The following is a 23,172-nucleotide window of genomic DNA, read 5'->3' as shown; positions in this document are numbered from 1 at the left end:
CCATCTATTCCGCCCAGACTGAGTAAATGTCCCCGTTTATTGTGATAGGAAAAGTTACATAAGGAAGGGGTTAACGGAGCCTGTATGTTTAGTGACTGCGATTAATGCCAGTCTCCATGGATCGTAATTATCCCAGTGGAGGGGTTCCATCTTTTAATGATAAATGGGTTCCGTTGAATGTGCTATTCCACAGTATGAGTGGGAGCACCACCGACTGCATTAAAAGGGATCAGCAGCTCAAGAGATGCAGTGCAGAGCGATCAGAATCTGAGCACAAGTGTCTGGAATGTTCCAACAATGAATCAGAATCTGAGAACATTAGACTGGAATGTTTCAACAGTTGGCCAGAATCTGAGAACATTAGGCTGGAATGTCTCAAGAATGGACAGGAGTTTATATTGGGTTGTTTGGAATCTTTCTACATATTATAATCGAAGCACATTATGGTGGCGGATCGAATATGCACTTTACATTATACAATATTTTTATTATCCAATCCTGGCTTTCCTTGGTGTCCCTGGTAAGTCTCAATGTTCAGTCATTAATTTTATAAATCATGATTGACGTTAAAAATGTCCTTTCATTGACTCTACTATCATTGTCGCTGTTATTGTTTCTGCTGAGACTCTAAATCGAGATGTTCACTTTACAAACCACTACTAACTGCAGCAATGAACTTGTTAATTCACTCTCTCCCTCCTTGCTTCTGGCAGTGTTACTCATGGGTCTCTATGTTGACCTGTCTCGTTTCAACTGTGAAACATGATTCATTTTATCACTGCCCTTGCTGCTTAAATATTGGAAGTATTAAGGTCGCTATGTGCTGTTCAGTTCTGATTACAGATTACATTTCGTCCCTCTGACTACATCCTATCCCCGGCCAATACTGAGCTGAAATACACTGGCATAGTCTACACAGCTCCCCATGTTGTGCAGATAGTCCAGCTTACTGAGCAATATACTGGCACGGCCTGCACAGCTCCCCATGCTGGGCAGATAGTCCACCTTACTGAACAATACACTGGAACGGTCTGCACGGCTCCCCATGCTGGGTAGCTAGTTCAGCGTACTAGGCAATGCAATGGTACAGTCTGCACAGCTCTCCATGCTGGGCAGATAGTTCATTTTCTAAGCAATACATTGGCATACTCTGCAGTGCGCCCCAGTTTGTCACACTGCCCTGCTTTTCCCCCCATATTTCACCAATATGGCCTATTTCTATCTTAATTATCTGTTTCTATCTTTAATGTGAATTTTTCTGTCCTTCCGTATCTTTCCCTGGCTTTGAGATTTGGCTCCGTAATGTATCGAGTGCTGACATTGTGAAACTCAGAAACAATAAAATGGTGTGTGGGGGCTGTTGTTCACTTCCCCGTGTGTCTCATGTTCCATGTTATATATGTAATCCTGCAGTGCTCTTGCACTACTCCCAGACACATGGAAGAAAGGAAAAAAGCTGACAGTTTAATGATCCATGTTGGACAGGAGGGATTCAGCAGTTTTGACTCAAGTCTTTGAAACTTAGTCTGTGCCTGTCCACTGAACACCTGTGTTTGTCCCTCTCAGCTGATCGTGTGGTCAGTAGCACGAGGAAGCCACTCGAGTATTATTGTAAAGGGGCAGGCATTGAACTTGCGTCGGAGGCTGAGGCGTGACCTTATCGAGGTTTGCAAAATATGAGTGGCATGGATAGAGTAAATAGACAAAGTATTTTACCTGGGGTCGGGGAGTCCAGAAATAGAGGTCATAGGTTTAGCGTGAAAGGGGAAAGAGACCTAAGGGACAACTTTTTCACATAGTATAGTACGTGTATGGAATGAGCTTCCAGAGGAAGTGATGGAGGCTGGTACAATTGCAACATTGAAGAGGCATTTGGATCGGTATGTGAATAGGAAGGGTCAGGAGGGATATGGGCTTGGCGCGAGTAGATAGGACTAGATTGGGTTGGGCTATCGGGTCGGCAAGGACGGGTTGGACCGAAACGTCTGTTTCCATGCTGTACATCTGTGTGACTCTATCACTCTATGAAAATCTTCTGATTGACTCCTGTTGTTCAAAATTTAGTGGAGGTATTGGGGATGGTTTGCTGGAGGGTGAGCTGTGAGCTGCCCCAGACATTCAGGGAGACCTGAGGATTTTGAGACACAACTCTGGATGGAGCATGGGGACTGTAGTTACAGTCTCTGCGTCTGTAACATGAACAAAAAATGGAGCAGAGGCTGCAGCGTGTGGAAGCTCTGAAACCAGAGCGTGAGTCTGTTTGGGGAAAGGGATCTGCCAAATCTGTCTGTGTCTTAACGAGGACACACACACACACACATGCACACGCTCTTTCTCATATACACACACACACATTCACGCGCTCTCTCTCTCTCTCACTCTTCCCCCCCTCCCGTGTGCACACACTCCGCATTTCTCACATGCATACACGCATAAATCTGTGGAGTGAATTTGAATTTGCAGATTTGTATTTGCAATTGCATTCAATTTTGTTTTTTTAAAAAGAACATGCACTTTGTAGACAGTCAGTCAATGTGGCATTTTATAAAGTTCTGCCTTGGAACAAATACCCGTCTGATTCCAGAGTACAACACAGACAGATTCCAAACAAGACCTTCCCTGGCTTTGTTCCGGGGAGGTCACATCTTCGCAAACATAATAGATTTATTTGCGAAAGTGAAAATTGATAGTTAGGAAAAGTCTGTAGATGTTATATAATGGACCTCGGTAAGGTTTTTGATGAGGTAAGCTGATGGAACAGGTGTAGTTGCAAGGGGTCCAGTGTCTGCGAGCTAAATGGATGGAGAACAGGCTGGGCAGCAGCAGACAGAGAGTAGCAGTGGGAGGGAGTTTCTCAAAATGAAGGACTGTTCTGGGTGGTGTTTCACAGGGTTTAGTGCTGGGACCGCTATTGTTTATGATATACGTAAATGTACTAAAGGAAGGTAAAGGTAATCTGATTAATAAGTTTGCAGATGGAACTACAATTGGTGGAGTAGCAGAAAGTAAAGGGGACTGTCAGAGAATGCAGCAGAAATAGATAGATTGGAGAGTTGTGCAGAAAAATGGCAAATAGAGTTCAATCTGGACAAATGTGAGATGATGCATTTTGAAAAATCCAATTCAAGAATGAACTATATGGCAAATGGGGAAAAAAAGCCCTGGGAAACATTGATGTACAGAGATCTGGATGTTCAGATCCATTGTTCCTTCGAGGGTCAGGTCGATAGAGTGGTCAAGAAGGCATACAGCATACCTTGCTTCCTGCATTCCACCATTTTAAGAAGGGCAGAAAAGAGAAAGTGGCGAAGTACAGACCAGTTAACTTGTCATCCACAGGAAGGATTCTGTTGGAGTATATTTTGTACAAGAGATGACAGGTCATGTTACAGTTGTCTATGGCTTTGGTTCGACAACATTTCAAATAGTTCATACAGTTCTGATCGCCACTATACCAAAAGGATGTGGATGCTTTGGAGAGGGTGCAGATGAGATTCACCAGGATGGTATCGGAGGGAACTGTCTATGCAGAGAGTTTTGGTCGATTAGGATTTTTTTCATTAGACTGACGGAAGTTCGGGGGACCTGATTGAGTTCTACAAAATCATGAGAGGTATAGACATGGTGGATAGCAAGACGCTTATTCCCAGAGAGGGGTACTCACTTTCTAGTGGTCAGGAAGTCAAGATGATAGGGAAAAGGTTTATGGGAGATATGTTCAGAAAGTTCTTTACACAAAGACTGCCAGATGCCTGAAACGCAATGCCAGGGGAGGTGGTAGACGTGGTCAAGATAGCGACATTTAATACATATGTAGACAGATACATTAATGGGTAGGGAGCAGAGGGATACAGATCCTTCGAAAATAGGTGACAAGTTTAGATATAGCATCTGGGTCTGTGCAGGCTTGGAGGGCCAGAAGGGTCTGTTCCTGTGCTGGATTTTTTTTTGGTTCTTGGTAAATACTGGCGAAAAGTGTATGTCCATATTTGAAAGGAAAATGAAAACAAGGCCAAATGTGGCACAGTGAATGTGTGGACAGGATGATTTATTGTAGAGAATAGAATATTGACAGGGAGGCGAAACTGTTACATTATGTCTGCCTTCACGGACGAAGATTCAGAAAATATCCCCGAAATACCATAGGACGTTTGTAACTAAACACTAAAATCATTCATACTAGTGACGTGGTAGTATATGACAACATACCTGGATTGAGGATTGATAAATCTGACAAACCAGATGTACTTCATACTGCAATTTCAGAGAAAGCAGCAATACATAGATGGATTGTATTGTAGATGACTGTATTTATCCGTATTCAGTTTGAAAGGATATAAATGCATTCCAACGATTTAATAAGGGAAGAAGAAGGAAAGTGGAAAACTACAGACCAGTTTACTTGTCGTCTGCAGGAAATAATCTTTTGCAATCTATCATAACAAATGGGATATTGGACACTGAGAAAGGAAAAGCAAACTTCAAGAGAATTATTCTGCATTTATGAAAGGGAAGTTATAATTTAGAAACGTTTTGTTTGAAGATATATCTTGTAGACCTAACCATAGAGAAGCAATGGTTGTGATATAGTCAGATATTCAGGAGGATTTTTAATCAGCACACACAGTAACTTAGCAGAAAACATTAAAGCAAAGGGTGTTGGGAGGAACATATACAAACAGGGAAGGTAAAAGTTAAGTTTGCCTTCATTTAAAGGCAATCCGAATACAGACGATGAAGGGTCAACTAGACGCAAAGCGTTAACATGCTCTCTCTTTCCGGATGCTGTCTGACTCACTGTGGCGTCTAGCATGTGTTAGTTTCAGTTCAGATTCCAGCTTCTGCAGTAATTTGTTCAGATAAGCAGTAAAAACATTCTGCACTAGTTACACAGAGTGGTGGTGAGACTGTACCTGGAGTTGAAAAACGTGTTGCTGGAAAAGCGCAGCAGGTCAGGCAGAATCCAAGGAGCAGGAGAATCGGCTTTTCGGACATAAGCCCTTCTTCAGGAATGCTTATGCCCGAAACATCGATTCTCCTGCTCTTTGCATGCTGCCTGACCTGCTGCGCTTTACCGGCAACACATTTTTCAGCTCTGATCTCCAGCATCTGCAGTCCTCAATTTCTCCTGGACTGAACCTGGAGCATTGTATACAATTTTGATGTATTGATCTAAACAAAATATACTGATCCCATATAGTGAATGGACATTCTCCAGATTAATCCCTCAGATAGCAAGGTTTTATGCCGACGAGATCAAGGCGGGAATCTGTTTGTGAAGCTGGTGAACATTGATAGAATGATATATGAGAGCTTCATGTCTGTTTTACTTGGGAGAAGGAAGATGCAGAGACAGAAGTCGAAAAGATGTGCTGAGAAGTGCTTGAGCAGATTGATGTAAGATGTGTACAGGGATTGATTGTTTTGGTTGTTATAAAATTAGACACGTCCCTAGTTCCAGCTCAATTACATCTCAGGCTTCGTTTTGGAGACAAGGGGCGAAAGACGCTGATGAAAATACTTAAATAAAATCTGGTCACAGGTAAGATGCCGAGGACTGGAGGACACCCTTTATGGGAAGAGCTGTAGAGATTAACCAAGGAACTACAGACCAGGAGTATCAGATCAGTGTTCGAGAAAGTATTGCAGAAAATAGGTGGTTGTCGAAGACTGTTTGTTTGTCAGTCCTGTGTCCCTTATTATTTGTTGTATCATAAATGATATAGATGTTAACTGAAGGGGCATGGGTGAATGTAATAATTAGGTTTGTGTCTGACACAAAGATTATTCGGGTGGTTGGCAGTGAGGAGGAAAGTCTTGCGTTACAGGACGATACAGATAGAATGGTCAGATGGGCAGATCAATGGCAGATGGAATGTAAACCTGATAAATATGAGGTGATGCACTTTGAAGGAAGGAAACAGACGAGGAAGACTCAATAAATAGCAGCAGACTCGCAAGTTCAGAGGTGCTTCTCCACACATCCCTGAATGTGACGGGACTGGGTAATAGATTAGTTAAGAAGTAATTGGTGACAGCAGGCATTGCCTTTACTAATCGAGGCATAGATTACAAGAGCTATGTAGCAATTTGGTTAGGCCAAAATGGAATACTGTGTGCAGTTCAGGGTTCCACATTACAGGAAAGATGTGATTGCACGGAAAATGGCGCAGAGGAGATTCAACAGGATGTTCCCTGGAATGGAGCATATCCGCTATGGAGGGAGGCTGGATAGCTCGGGTTGGTTACTTTGGAGCAGAGAAGACTGAGGGGAACGTGATTTAGAAGAGTAACATTACGAAGGGCATGATCAGGGTAGATAGACAGCAGCGGTCCCTTTAAGTCAGAGGGTCAAGAACAAATTAGCACACTTTTAAAGTGAAGGGTTTGAGGTTTAGAAAGGATTTCACGATGGTTTTTCACCCAGAGGATGTTGGCGTCTGGAATGCATTTCTTGAGAGGGCAGTTGTTCTGGGTCATCGCACAGCCGTTAAAAGCTACGTGGACAAGCACTTGAAGTTTCAGAACACTCACATCTATGAGCCTGATGTATGAAAGTGGGACTAATGTAGATTGTACAGTATTTCTGAGTGTATAGAGATTGATTCTGTGATTGTATGACTGTGGAAGATCAATCACAGAGCAGCCTAAGGCAGGAAATGATGGGTTTATGAAGCTTACATTAAGAAGAGTGAAATGTAAAAAATTCTCAACGTACAGTATACCAAGGTGAAATGTAGAGAGTATCATTGTATCTTCCTTACAGGGTGAAACCAGAGAATAGGAAAATGGCAGGACTATGAAGCAACTACTTTTGTTTTGCCTTCACAAAAGAAAACATTTCAAAAAGTAAAATCCAAGCACTTCTCAGGCGACTGAGAAAAAGTAAATACAATCAAATCTGTACATAAACAGTTTTTTGGGAAATTATTTTGACTGAAATGTGATAAATCCCCATGACCTGTTAATCTTCCCGTTGATTACTAAGGGAGGTAGCCAAGGTAACAATGAATACTCTGTTGAACCTCTTCCAAATGCTTGATGATTCTGGAACTGGATTCCCAGATTTGACAGCAGCAAATGTAACCCCAGTATTTCTGATGGAGGCAGTCTGCTTAGCACCAAAAAAGCAATCAGAACAATACAAGAGTCTATTAGAAAGGACGCATTTTCAGGGAACTTAAAAAATTACATTAATGTAAAGTAATGAACATAGATAAAGCCATTGCCCATTTATTAAAGGCCAATCATATTTGAGAACATGATTGGGAAATAAATTATGGCGCAGCAATGCATGCACTGATGTGGATTATCAGAAACATTTTTGATGAAGTCCCAACTCTCGTGTTGTGACAATGCTACTCCTTTAACAAGTTTATTCCGTTCTTGTTTTATTTTACATGGATGTCTTAATAGCAGCGGATCCACAAAGTCTGGGTTTGACTACTTGGGAATGCTTTCAAGTCTAAAATAAAAGCACGCATAATGAGGAGCAAGGTATCGTAGGTCTGGTCATGTACAATGAGACAGGAATAATTACTCACATCATACTGAAGGAATGATCACAGTATGGTTGAATTTAGAATGCAAATGGAGAGTGTGAAGATAAAATCCAATAACACATTGCTGTGCTTCAGCAAGGGAGACTACAATAGAATGAGGGAGGAGTTGGCTGAACTTGCCTCAAAACAAATACTTCATGATGGGAGAGTTGACAAGCAGTGGATAATTTTCAAAGGAAAATTTTAATTTCCGTGGAAAAAGTATATTCCAGTGACAAGGAAAGATTCTAAGAAAATGGATAATCTGTCAATTGTGTCTAACGAAATAAGGGACGCTATCGAATTGAAAGAAGAGGAATGCGACTAGGCCAAGAACAGCAGAAACCTAAAAGATTGGGGAAAGCATTAAAGGTCAACAGAAAGCCACAAAATGAACTGTAAACAAAAGTATGATAGAACACGAGAAGAAGAAAAAAACAAGTACAGAATATAAAGATAGATAGATGATGGTATATACCATAAATATATATATATTTTTTAAAATGACTCATATAAATGTTGATCGTTCAGAGGATGGGAATGGTCATTTAGTCACAAGATATGACGAAATGGCCGAGACATTGAACAGGTGTTTTGTATCTGTCATCATGGTAATTGCTCGTAATTGCCAAAGAGACGGAGGTAGGTGAGGACCTTGGAAACAATCATTATTATGGAAGAGAGAGTGTTGCACAAGCTAACGGAGCTGAGGGTAGGCAAGTATCCTGGCCGTGATGAAATGCATTCCAGAGTTCTAGAAGAGATAGCAGGAGAAATAGTAAATGCAATTGTGGCAATTTGATAAAATTTGCTGAACTCCAGGGTTTTCCCAGCAGATTGGAAAACAGCAAATGTGACGCCACTGTTTAAAAAATGAGGTAAACAAAGTATGGGGAATTATAGACCAGTTAGCTTTTCCTGTGTAGTGGGGAAACTGCTTGAGTGTATTATCAAGGAAGAAATAGCAAAGCACTTCAATAGAAATCGTCCCATTGTGCAGACGCAGCATGGGTTCATGAAGAACAGGTCATGTTTAACAAGTCGTTTGGAAATCTATTGAGACAATACGAGCAATGTGGACAACGAGGCCCCAGTGGCTATGGTGTACCTAGATTTCCAAAAGGTATTCAACAAGTTGCCACACAAGAAGGTGCTGCATAAGAAAAAGGTGCATGACATTACGGGTAAATTATCAACATAGAGGATTGCTGGACTAACAGGAAGCAAATTGTGATGTAAGGGAGTGACATTCTGGCTGGCAATCAATACCTAGTTGTGTGCCTTAGGGATCGCTGTTGGGGCCACAATTATTCTCAAGTGATACAGATGGTTTGGAGTTGGGGAAAACGTGTTGTGTGTCAAGGTTTTCAGATAACACGAAGATGCGTTTCATAGCAAAGCATGCAGAGGACTGTGAGACCTCGTGGATGAACATAGATACTTTGAGTGAGTGGGTAAAGGTCTGGCAGATGGAATACAATGTTGATAAATGTGATACCATTTTGTTGGGAGTGCCTGCAAAAAGGATTATTACTTGAATGGCAAAACATTGCAGCATGCTGGTGTACAGTGGGACCTGCGTGTCCATGTGCATGAATCACAGAAGGTTGGTCTGCAGGTACAGCAATTACTGAGGAAAGCAAATGGAATGTTGCCTTTCATTGCTAAAGGGATTGAGGTTATAAGCAGGGAGGTTATTTTGCAGCTGTACGGGGTGCTGGTGAGGCCATACCCGGAACAGTGCATGCAGTTTTGGTCTCCTTACTTCAGGAAGAGTATACAGGCATTGGACGGGGTGCAGAGGTGGTTTATTCGGGTGATTCCAGAGGTGACGGGGTTGGCTTATGTAGTGTTACTTTGTAGACTGGAACTATATTCATTGGAATTTAGAAGAATGAGGGGATGACCTCGTAGAAACCTATAAAATTATGCAGTGAGTATAAAAGATAGAAGTAGAGAGGATTTTTCCACTGGCAGGTGAAGCTAGGACAAGAGGGAATGGCCTCAATATTAGAGGGAATAGATTTAGGATTGAATTGAGGAGGAACATCTTCATCTAGAGGTTTGTAATCTCTGGAATTCCCTGCCCATTTAAGTAATTGATATTACTTCAGGAAACGTTTTAAAACTAAGCTAGATACTTTTTGAACAATAAAGTAAATAAGGGATACGGTGAGAGCACGGGAAGTAGATCAGAGACCACGAGTAGATCAGTTATGATCTTATTGAATGGCAGAGCACCAAACGGCCTACTCCTGCTCCTAGTACTTCTGTTCTTCTGTTCTTATTACAGGCGAGTGGCCAGTTATCCCAGTTTCGCTCCTCTGCTTTGGTTTGTTTGATCTGATTTCCGCAGTCTGGCTGTTTACTTAAAGCAGGCAGACAGTTGTGAAGCTACCTGACCCAGGAAAGCAGGTTCACGTTGTTCCTCCCTCTCTCTGACATCTCTCCTGTAAGAAACTGGGTTTGATTTTTTTTTCCTTTCGGTTTTGCCACGGGGCGTTTATGGGGATTATATCAAGTACTTGGAACACCATCATGAAGTTGGGATAAACTGATGGGTTTTCGGATAGGTTAGGTTATTCTGTGTTGTATCCTCTTCTGTTTGCCTCTCACTCAGTAATCTTGCAAATACATTCTGTTTTGTTAAAAACTAAGTGATTTGATCAGCTACATCACTCCTGGAATATTCGCCTTACACTTGCTTAAGTCAGCGAGCAAACGTTGGGTCTGTGCTACTTCCTTGAAATGATTTGAGGGGTCTGTCCTGGCCCATAACAGTGTGTAGCAGCGAGATCTAATATACTGGCACGGGTTGAGAATAGGAGAGCTTACAGGAAAAAGTGCATCAGAATAAACCGTTCCATGTATTTTGCAGTAGAAAGCAATGACTAGTGGGATAATCCAGGAATTGAGGTTTGGGCCCTTCCAATTCAGAAAACGGATCAAACATTTTTTCATAGGTATTAAATGTAACCTTTCCAAATCTGCTGACGGTACCAAACTGAGATTGTGAGCGGGTGAGGAGGATATAAAAAAATTTCAAGTGATTGCGACAAGTGGACGAAATGGTAAAATACGTGGCAGATGAAGAACAATGTGAATATACATAAAATTGAGAAATTTGGTTGGAAAAATAGACGAATAGGCTAGCATTTTAAAAGCAATTAATGTAAAGACGTTGCTGCATGAAGATACTTATGTTTATACTTTTATTGAATTCTTCACCAAACTCCAATATCCATGCAGGGCAGTGAGTTCTGAAGCCAGACGTCAATACTGGATTGATATTGGCACACTGACCAGTATGCATAGACCCACAAAGTGGGGAGCTCTATCATTGAAAAGGATCTCGATCTCCTTGTACACCAGTCACAGAAAGCAATACTGCTACAACAGAAAGCAGGTAGAAAGATAAATGGTGTGCTGACCTTAATTTACGGGGGATTTGAGCCCAGGTGTGTCTTAGGCAGCTACTCAGGGCCTTGTTGAGCCACCATCTCGAACATTGTGCAATATGTGTGCAGTATTCGTCTCCTTATCTAATAAAGGGCAAACCTGCCATTGAGGGGGTGCAGTGAAGAATGACCAGACTGATCTCTGGGATGACAGGCTTGTTGTGGGAGCAAAGTTTGAGGCGACTGAGCCTATATTCCATGGAGTTTAGAAAAATGGTGGAGATCTCAGTGAAATACATAAAACTCTGACAGGGTGAAACAGATTGTCAGCAGGGATGATAATTCCACTGGCTGGGACGTCTAAAACAAGGGTCACAGTATTCGGTACAGGCAAGCCACTCTGCATTGAGATGACAATAAATGTCTGCACACACAGACTGATAAACCTGGGGAATTCTGTCCCACATAAGACTGCGGAAACTAAGGCACTGAATGTAAATAAGGATATTTAGACACTAAAGGGGTGAAATTGCAGCAGGAGGTTGGTGTGGAGATTCAGGATCAGCCATTGTTATATTTAATGGGAGAGCAAAATTGACGGACCAAAGTTCCTACTTCATATCTTTCTGATATATGATCACTTCAAAGGATATATAGTATATAGTGTTAGGGAAAGGTTAATTGAAGAGATGTTTGGCCAAAACTTAGAGTGGGGAAGGCTCAATGTGTTGAAAGGCCTACTCATTTCGCGATGTTTCTGTGCAGTCTGTGGGAAAGCTCTGTTAATATTGTCATAAGCTCGCAGATGTAAGGAAGGAGGTCTCTGCAGTGTCTACAGGACTGTGCTTCCTAATTCCTTTTCCAATATAGAGGCTGGTGCCGGGTGTTATCTCATTTTTAGCTATTAAAACCTCGGGGAAGTTTGATATAACGGGCTTGCATGGCCGCTTCAGAGACCATTGAAGAGTTTAGCACATGTCTGCGTGTCTGGAGTCACTTTTTGGGTCGACCAGGAAAGCACGGGAGATTCACTTCCTGAATGCATATTGGGGAAGGAAATTTACATTGACAATGGACATGCGCTTCAAGGTCAATATTACTGGCACCAGATTTTAGATCTTGATATTTTATTAATTGTTTCTAACTTCCAACAGCTGCCAGAAAATTATTCTGGTCTAGATTAGTAATCCGTTGACATTTCCACAGCAACACCGTCTCCACATGGGGGCCGATCGGACACAGCACTGTGCACGTTATGTCTGTGCTGGTCGACAGCTCTGTCAAAGAAATTCTTACCAATTTGATTATCGTGATGACACTGAGGGGAGGTAATTGGTCAGATTGTAATTATTCTTCTCTTTGGGGACGGGGCACTTTTGTGCAATTTTCCACATTGTCAGGGAGATGTCAGAGTTGGAGCTGGAATGAAACAGCTTCCACAGAGACACGGCTTGTTGTGCAGCAGAAGTTTTCAGTTTTGTTGCAGGAACGGGGTCAGGGCCCATTCCCTTTGTCGCATCTACTGTGTTCAGCTGTTTCTTCATGTTACGTGCAGCGAATCGAATTGTTTGAAGTCTGGCATCTGCGATTCTGTGGGGATCATCCAAGCAACACTTCTGGCTGAGGATGGTAAATAACTGCATCCTTGGCTTTTACACTGATGTGCAGGAAAGTTCCATTTTTTTCGGGGAATGGCAAAGCAATAGCCGTGTGGTGTTGCTGCAGATGTGTTAGTATAACAACCCCAGGAATGTTCTGGTGTACCTGAGTTCGAATCCTGTTACATACATGATCGAACTCCAATGAAATAAATGTTTGGGATTAAGAGTTTAATGATGATCATTTATCAATTACTGATTGTGGGAGAAATCGATTTGGTTCACTGATGTCCGTTAGGGAAGGAAGCTGCCATCCATACCTGCTCTGGCCCACATGTTACTCCAGACACACAACAATGCCATTGACTCTTCACAGTCCTCTGGGCAATAAATGCTGACCGAATCAGCGATTCCCTAATCCCAGTGAACGTTGTTTTCAAATAATATTCGTGGAGTCCTTTTCTCTCGTCATTTGTTCCTTGGTTCAACCCCATTTCTGACTGGATGTGGCAGGACTGCAGAGTTTCGATCTGATCTGTTTACTTTGTAATCATGTTGCCCTCTCTATCAGATATTACTCCTGCTGTTTGGAATGCAATTACAGGAGTGAGTGTGATAGCTTTAAATGGATTGTCAACTTTTTCACGCAGTGGTGGTGTGTGTATGGAATGAGCTGCCAGATGAGCTGTTAGATGCAAGTACAGTGACAACATTTAAAATAAATTTGGACAAACATATGAATGGGAAGCATTTAGAGACATGTGGACCAAATGCAATCAGATGGGACTAGTTTAGTTTGAATAACCTGGTCAGCACGGACAGGTTTGATGAAATGTCTGTGTGCAATATGACTGTATGAATCTAGAAAGCGATGGAAAATGCAGGAAATAGTTGGAAAACGGATAAAAAGACGTGATGTAAATAAATTGGCAAGAAATATTTAAAAAAGCATCACAAGTTTTCTGTGTGTATATAAAAAAGTTGAAGAAGAGTTTGTGACTTTTGGTGGAAAGAAAGTTAGGAAAGTATATTGCGGTCATTAGGACGGTGTGACTGGGGAAGTGGCCACAGGGAACAGGCAGCTAATTTACACCAGTATTTGACATCAATCCTCGCAGGGAAGGCACTGTAAGTATTTCAAAATCATCAAGAAAATGGGAATAGGAGGATTCTCGAACTGTCTCTTACAAAAGGTACAAGGTTTTTAACAACAAATAAGACTAAGGATAGGCAGGTCAGCAGTAATTCATAATTGACTTTAAAAGAAGTGGTTACAGAGTGACTGGTGTCACTGTGTGAAATATTCCATCACTCTCTGGATTACTGAAGTGTTCCAGCGAAACTCGTGAAGCTTCAATCTGGCGCCTGTTGTCAAGGATGTAGCGAGACAGAAAGCAGCATTTAGCCTAACTATTATTGCTGGGAATCTGCGACAGTCTGTGATTAAGGAAGGAATTGCAGGGCATTTAGAAAAGCTCCAAGCAGAGTCAGCATGGTTTTGTTGAAGGGAAACTATGTTCTGGCTTGTAAAATCATGCAATTTTTTTTTCTGGAGGTCCCATGAGAATGTAACAAGCGGACTTGATAAAGGGGAACTGGTAGACATGACGGTTTCCAGAGATTTTCCACAAGGTATCACAAAGTAAAGGTTCTTCCACCAGACAGAAATTCATAGTATGATGGATAATGTATTAGCATGGGGTGATGGATGGTGATCACACAGAAATTGGAGTCAGGATTCATCAATCTTTATGATAAAGACATATCTACTGGAGTAGCACCAATATCAGTCCAATGGCTTCAGTTATTTTCATCTATAGTGAGAGCCTGAGGGAGGATGCTGAGTGCAATACACATCCGAGTTTGAGGATGACACTGACAATAAAAAAGGCAGGCAGTTATTTAATGAAGAGTAGTCCCTACTCAGGAACAGTACAAAGGGATTGAAGTGTTCCTGTGCATGAAACATAAAGTCATCATGCTGATGCAGAAAGGAGCTGATTGGTACATTAAGCGGGATTCTGGGATGAAAGGGTTCAATTATTGAGTACATCGAAAATGGTGAGGCAATTACTCATTGTGCTTGAAATGGATGAGCGTGAAGTTACTGAAATGGACAAGGTACAGAAGGGGCTTGACAAGGTATTTGTTGAGAATGTGGTTCCACACCTGGGCAGAGTGTCTGATCCTGGGACATTGATACAGAATAAGGGATATCGATTTCAAACTGAGATGTAAAGAAATGCCATCTTTCAGATGATAGTGAACGTCTGGAATTCCAGAGCTCAGACAGTTGCAGAAAGTGAGTCACTGAATGTATTTATAGAGGGGGTGGGTTGGTTTCGGACATACAAACGAGTTGAGAAATACGAGGAGCTAGCAGGAAAGTGGAGTTGAGCCAGCCTGGATTCTACAAGTACATTTTCGAAACAAGACCTAACCATCGGAGTGACCTCGATCTGCTCCTGTTTAGCAGGTCCGAAAAGCTGAATGGAAAATCAGAACACAAGGCTGAGGGAGATGAGTGGGCCATTCTGCCCTTTGACACTACTCCACCAGTAAAGTAGGTTATGGTTCATCTCACTGTGCTCTCAGCTGCACTTTTCTCTCAATGCACCATTATCCCTGATTCACCTGTCTATGGAAAATCAGACGAATCCAGCCTCGATATAATATAAAGATTCAGCCATCACAAACTTCTGGGAAAGAGAATTCCCACTTCAATAAGTGCCCACTTTGTGAATTCTCCTCACTCCGGTTCTGACTGTGGTTGGAGGGTGCGACTGTTACCTTTTCTAGTAACGCTCTTCCACTGTTTGAAACAAATTTAAATATAACCAGGTTAGAGATGTGGCCGATGATAAAGGTCTCAGACTGGGTCAGGTTCAGGATAGGAACAAGTCAGGCCGATTTCTTTCGTCAGCCACAAATAACGAATAGAAGTAACGGAGCAGCATGGTAGATCTGTAGTTAGCACTGCTGCCTCATATCACCAAGGAGCTGGGTTCAATTGCAACCTTCAATTCTCCCCGCATCTGTGTGTGTTTCCTCCTGGTGATCCAGTTTCCTCCCACATTCCAAAGATGTGCAGGTTAGAGTTAATTGGCCATACGCAATTGCCCATAGTGCTTAGGAATGTGTAGGTTAGGTAGTTTAGTCATGGAAAATGCAGGATTACTTGGTTAGGGTAGGGGATGGGTCTGGGTGGGATGCCGTTCGGTGGGCCAGTGTGAACTCAATGGACAAAATGTGCTGCTTCCACACTGCAGAGGTCCTATAACAATGACAAGTTTGGACTAGACAAACACCCAGTGGTTATCTACCTGATCCATGCTCCTCAAGGTCTTGCATATTTCAATAGGATCACCTCTCATTCTCAGAATAATCTATTAAAGCCTCCATAATATAATCCCTTCATTACTGGAATACGTGAAACGAAACATCTCTGAACTGCTTCCAATGTAATTGTATCCTTTCTCAGGTAAGGAGACAAAATAACAACCTCACACCCCAGGTGAAGTTATTTATTATTTTCTCAGTGTTGTGAGACTTTGGAAATCTCTTCCCGCAGAGCATTGGAGGCAGAGATATTGAATATTTCTGAGGCACAGACAAAAGGTTCATAGATAACAATGGAGTCAGGGATTATTGCGCAGGAACGTGCAGTGTGGGGAAAATGCTGAAAGTGGTACAAAATGACATGATCCAAAATACTCAGGGACATAATGCAAAATAAATTGTAATGTAGGTAAATAAAATAAATGCAAAAGTAATAGAATAGAATTCCAAAGGACCATGGGGCTGCTCTGTCATGAGAAACCACTTGTGGTGGTTTAACCTGAGGGTCAGCATACCTAAGGTGTTGGGGTAAAGTTGAGAGAGCGTCCTCTTAGTGATAATCTCTGTCAGTGTGGGGAATTGAACCTGCGCTGGTGTCCTCCCTTTGCATCACAAACCAGCCATCCAACCAAATATGTGGGAGACTGTGTAACTGTTACAGACCGAAACTGCCACAGAGAAAGGACAATAGAAACGTTCATAACAAAGAAAAAAGGTACAATTCAGTTAACGGTCAAGATAACGGTTGTGGATGAAAATGTTCTTGGCGAGAAATTGTATTTTATAACGAGACAAGTGTTTGGAAACTGTCTTTGGCTGAATAGTATAAGATGGTACAAGTGAAATAACCAGAATACTAATTGTTATTGGTTACCGATAACCATAAAAGAAGTGTAGATTTTGGTCAGTCTCTGTAAAATGAGCTGAGTATGACATAAAAGTATACAACCGATGGAATATAATGTTTGGAGTGTCGGTCCCAGTGGGAAATGCCCTCGAACAGGCGCTTGAAGATAACCGGGGTAAAATTGCCTGAATGTCGTCTGATCAGTGACAGGAACACAGGAAAATGTATTAGTGAAAGTTCCGGAAACATGGAGATGAGAAAACCATCAAATAAACCGCAATCTTATTATATGCTAGAGCACATTTGATGGGTTGATTGGTCTCATGATGGATTTTAATTGGATATGATGTGAAAAACATACAATCTGTACTCCTTCCCCTTATATGTTATAAACTGATGCATTGACATTTTCCTGAAAACGGAAATTACTTGGAACTTTTTCTGGAACATCCCATAATCGACGTTCTCAAGAATATTCTATCACCGTGTGAGGGTATTGGAAAGGCGGGAGAGAGAGCGAAAGAGGAAAGGTACTGCGTGCAGCAGTGAGAGTGGTGGATCATGAGCCTTGATGGGAAGGTGCTATAACAGATATACAGTGTTTATAGTGTGGGAGTAAAGTGGAGAGAGAGAGAGAGAAAGAGAGAGAGAGAGAAGGTGTTGCATGCAGCAGTTCGAGTGGTGAAGTATGAGCCTTGTTTGGGGGTAGATACTATAACAGATTTCAATGAGTGTGCGGGAGCAGAAAGAAGACGGTGACCCTTATCCTGGCAGAATGGAGAAGGTTATTGATGCCTGTCCTGTATTGTTGGAGATTTCTTCAGACCGCAGATCCTGCACTGAGCTGGGTGGTGAGCTCACACCACTGCGCAGGGCAGCTCCAAAGTGAGAAAGCTCAACCGTTTGCCAATTGGCCTTTTAAAGATGGTACCAGTGCCAAGGATCACCGAATATCCATGGGGCATCCAAGCGATGGTGTTTACCTCCAACCATGAAGGGTGGGAGAATTAGGCTTGCATTGAATGAGATGGATACCAACGGGTGGGGCGGGTAGTTAATGATGTGAATTCAATTAGGTAACACCAGGAAATGAACTCGGCCTCGGACAGATGATCCCTCAGTCACACTCAATGAAAATGGCACTGAGATAAATTATTGCTAGTTTCTTCCCAATGAGTTGAAGTATCTGCTGACCCCACTCCCAGTTACAAAGCTGAAGAAGAAATGCTTACCCAAAACTCTCCATCATCCGAACTCACACAAAATATCCCATTCCCCCCTCATTCCTGGCTCACGTTGCTCAATGCTGTCAAAATATCTTCATTTCAGCATTCTGAAAACTGTGATCTTCCTTGAAATTGTATTTCAATCTCCCTTTCTCTTTTTTTACCCAAAAATATTTTGTTTTTGATATTTAAACTGATTTCCTCGCCATCTCTCTCTGACAGTGATGTTCACAGCCACAGCACCCCCTTGTCAGGGCACAATGGACATATGGGGTTGTAAATGGATGGGAGCTACACATCCTGTCACTTCCAAGCATACGCTGCAAGTTTCCTCACTCTTGGCAGTGATCTAACACAGTGTAACTGAGCAATGTACTGGGGTGGTGAAAACAGCTGCTTTGACGGTAACTGCTCCAGGTTTACAGATCCATTCACTGCAAAGCTCATCATACTGTACAGATGTCTTGTCCTCGTCTATAGTGGAAGACACTGGTGTAGGCTGCATATCACCCCATGCTGGACAGACCGTTTCGTCAGCGTTTCTGAATCAATGCATCGGGGTGTATTGTACTGCTCCACGTGTTGGACACCTAGCTAGTGGACTGGAGAGACCTGTGCTATATTCCATCCTGGACTGATTGCTGGGTTGTACTGAACCTGGTTTGCACAGTGCTCCATGTTGAGCAGATATCTCATCTTGGTTTATATGGTTTGAGCTGGATCTGTGAGGTGGATTAACTGTGCGATTTAGTTCCTGATAGAACTATCACTCCTCCAGCATGGTGCATTCCGCTGTTAAATCCTGTGTTTCTGCAACATGTTGTTCATTATGTAGTTAGCCAATTAAAACGTGAATATCTGTCCTTTTTGTTATGGAACTGAGCAGGCATATCTCAGAATATATGATGAAGATAGTCTTGACTGGAACATTTTCTTACTTTAAAGATAAATGTGAGGTACTGTGTTTCAGATGCCATTCGCTTGGTCAAAATATTCAAATTAAGCAAAACACAATTCATTCAATCACTGTCGACAAAACACACAAAAAAATCAGAATAATAGATTGCTTAACTACTAAACAATAACTGTTCCAATATGGTAACATCCTATAAACACACACGTGTCAAAAAGTAAATTCAGGAAACAGCTTGTCTCACATGCAGTTCTTGAATCCAGGAGGAAAGAACATCAAAAGAGAGAGTGTAGCAGCTGGGATAGATTTCCAGCCTTCCAATCCTGCTGAGACCCCAACAATAAGTGGGGAAAGCTAAAACGAAGAATTCTGTTTCTGTGACAGCTTGACCGTCACTCCATAGGACCAGGCCGCAGCTGCAAGGACCACAAGGAATGGACTGTATTTACACTGTCTATGGCACTCTAGGAGCCTCTCAAAAATGCCTAACCCCACCTAAGCCGTTAAACGATGATAAGATAAATGTCAAAGATGAACATAAATAAATGAAAACGAAAGGATGCGGCAGGCCTGGTTATCAGACACAGCCGGTCTTGGGAGTCCAGCAATTCCAATCCTGCCAAAACATAGTAGGATCATCAAGCTAGTGAATAGAAAGCATCATCTCTCTGCCTCACCTCTAACTTTACAATTGGAGATTATGATATTAGCCCAATAGTCAGCGATATCAAAATCTCAACCAGACCAAGTATTATTGAAACTTGTAAGGATTGTAGTGAAAGGGTTAACTGGAGCTGTTTGTACATTTACTGTGATTGATGTCAGTCTCCATGGATACGAACTGTGTCATTTGAGGGTTTCCCTCTTCTATTAGGAAGGGGCTTCGTTCAACCTGTTATTCCATAGTATCATCAGCAGCAGCATCCTCAAGACGATAGTGCTCACCAGCTACAGGATGAGGGAGAGGAAGAGAATCTTAGAACAACAGACTGGAATGTTCCAACAATGGATCAGAATCTGAGAACATTAGGCTGGAATGTTCCAACAATGGATCATAATCTGAGAACAATATACTGAAATGTTCCAACAATGGATCAGATTCTGAGAACATTAGACTGGAATGTTCCAATGATGGACGGTATTTTATCCGTGTGTCTATACTTGCTTTCTCAGGATTAGGCATGGTTAGAGTTGAATAATTCCTCCACTATTATGCATAGTTTTTCCATGTTATGTTAGCATGTTTTCCTGGAAGTGGGAATAAAGCCATTTTTTAACCAGTCTCAAAGGCATCCTCCGTCACTGAGAGAGCAGACCTATGTTCTCTCTGGAATTCTGGTGGGGAATGGCTAACTGTTTCAGAATGAGGGTGTGTGGCTGTTGATAGGATTATGGACAATGTAACGCTGAGTAGAGGAATACCATGGAACAGTCCATCTGCGCAGTTCCTGCTCCATTTGTTTGTTATATTGGAGCATCTCTGACACCTTCCTGTTCCTGTGTTGGTGACTTGAGAAGCTGAATGGCCTCTCCCTGATCCTTGTAAATGACTCCAGGTGTGAAATAGTCACTTTCTGATCCAGTGTATTTGATGCGTGGGAGTGAGCAGACTCCTTGTCTTCCTGTGTAACGGCAGGAGGGACTGAATGGGCTGTCCCTCTTCTTGTTCCAGTTGTTTTGATGTGCTGAATAACTTTCCCATATTTCGGTGAAGCCAGATTGAAGTACTGAGTGAACTTCTCCATTTACTGTGGAATTGTGCAGCGTTGTTTCATGAATATTACCGACAGTTTAACAGCACAGGCTTAAACGTTGTCTCAGTCTTGTTGCACATGGACACAGACTGCATTCGGGAGGTCAGGGATGACGAAGCTTTTTGAATATTACGTAACATTGTAAGAAACAAACTCAATAAAATTTTAGATGAGACCAGCAAGTCTAGAAACAAGACAATTTGTTACGGACTTGCAAGAATGGGCTGCAACTGCACAAGGCAATTGAGCAAATTAGACTTGGGTTAGTTTACAATTATACCTTTGAGCTGAGTGAGGTCACCTCTCCAGACTCCTAATTACCCAATCTCTCTAACTCGGCTATACAACTGCCCATCTTCGCTCCACCCTTATTGCTTCCCCTTCCCCATGTTGGTAACCTTCCTCTCTGTTAGTGCTGACATGCACATTATTTTGTCGCCATACATCAAGGTAGTTTTAACATTTTGTATCAATACTGCTAGTACATTCCATTCTCTACCCACTTCATCAATTTTGTATCATTTTTGTACAACTCAGGTATTTTAGCTATCTCCGTTTTTTTTGCTGAAAACTTATTTTCAAAGAGTTAACTTTCTTATATCGTACTCCAGAATTAGTATTTGATTATCCATAATTTTTATTGAAAATAAAGATAAACTTCCCTAAGTACCTGTAGAGTTAATAGATTTTTTTCTTCATTTTCTTCATTTTTTTTACATCTGCGAAAAGAACTATTCTTTTCATTTCTAACAACTCCCCCATTTCTTTTATTTTACCATTCGTTGTTTTAGCAATTTTTATTTTCTACCCTCTTTTCACCCTAAGGTGTAGAGGTTCACAATCTTGCCATTTCTGCCCTCTTAAGTCTGCCCTTTTCAAACTCTATGAGTAATCTATTACCCTCTCTTTCTTGTGTGTTTAATGTTGTCATGATCATCATTGACTGTTGACCTCCCAAGGACATCATCAACTTAGACATTAGCCACTTTACTACGTTCAATCCAATTATTAGCCCTACAATTATTACTAAGACATAAATACCTAAATTAGCTCACCATTTTCCCCAACTGGTCACTCCCCAGTCACTCCATTCCCATCTCTCATCTTTTCGAAGTTTATTCTCAATTTCTTTTATATTATTTTTCTTTTCCTTTACTATTTCTGCCTTATCTTCCACTAGGGAAGTGGTGTCTGAGATGAAGGTGCAACATTCCTTACCAATTAGTGCACAGGTTCCCCCTTTTTTGGCCAAGAGATAATCTAGAGCCATTCGATTCTTTAAAGCTGTTAATCATGTGGCAATCATTTCGGTGGTTATGGCCGATATTTGAGAATGAGTTTCTTCCATTTCGTCGGAGGTATCATTAACTAATTTCTTAAGGGCAGCTGCCAGTTTATGTATCTCCCCCCTGCCCTTGCAGTACCGTAGCTTGGGAATAATGTCCAAACCGACGGTCAGAGACCTCTCAGGTCTTACGTTTTACTCCCCCTTCATTTCTCAGGTTGTGGACTGGAGACACCTGTGCTATATTCCATCCTGGACTAATTGCTGGGTTGTACTGAACCTGGTTTACATAGTGCTCCATGTTGAGCAGATATCTCGTCAGGGCTGAACCATAAGAAGGTATCTGGGTTTAGACAGGTGTCTGTTACTAATACAAGGTCATCTTTTTCCATCAGAATGGCTTTGCCTTTTAAAATTCGCGAATTTGTTAACCATCTTCCTGCCTTTTTGTTTAACACAGTTCTGACTTGATGGGGGGTACTAACTACTAGTGCTCCTCCAAAATTGAGCTTCAGACTTTCTTCTTCCAATATGGCAGTCACTGGTCCTGTCTGTATACATTCAGGCCATCCACTTGAAACTGGGTCCAAAACTTTGGACAGGAAAGCAAGAGGCTGTCTATTTCCTCCTCCTTTCTGAGTGACCACTACTAAGGCTGCTCCATCATTTACTGTTACAAAAAGGTGAAATAGTGTCTCTAGTGAGGGAAGGGCCAAAACTGGGGCTTGTATTAAAGTACGATTTAACTAGCGTATTTTTTTTTCTTTTTCTTCTTCTGTCCAGTGCAATTTTTCATGTTCGGACTCAGTCAATTTATAAAAAGCCCCTTTGTTTTCTGAGCGCATGACTCTATCTATAATCTGCAATAGCCCATTAATCCTAGAAACTTCCGTAACTCTCGTTTGGTTTCCGCGAGGGGCAACTCTTCTACCCCTTGAATTCTGTGGGTTAATGCGTCTAGTTCCTTTGCTAATAAGGTGTCCTACGTATTTCACTTCTTTTTCTGCATATTGCAATTTACTCCTAGTTACTCTTAACCTCTGTTGTCCGAGGAAATTTAACAACCCATTGGTAGCTGAGCTTACATCATTTCTATTTTGTCCTGACACAAGTAGATCGTCTACGTATTGCAACAGTGACGTTCCCCGAGGCATTTTATGTTGTTCCAGGACTTGTTCCAGTACTTGCCCAAATACATTAGGTGATTCTGTGAATCCCTGGGGAAGTACCGTCCATCAGAATTGTTGTTTTCTGCCAGTGTATAGGTTTTC

This window comes from Hemiscyllium ocellatum, unplaced genomic scaffold (genome assembly GCF_020745735.1).
Source record: "Hemiscyllium ocellatum isolate sHemOce1 unplaced genomic scaffold, sHemOce1.pat.X.cur. scaffold_281_pat_ctg1, whole genome shotgun sequence".
Taxonomy (NCBI): domain Eukaryota; kingdom Metazoa; phylum Chordata; class Chondrichthyes; order Orectolobiformes; family Hemiscylliidae; genus Hemiscyllium; species Hemiscyllium ocellatum.
Note: the sequence above shows the minus strand (reverse complement) of the source record.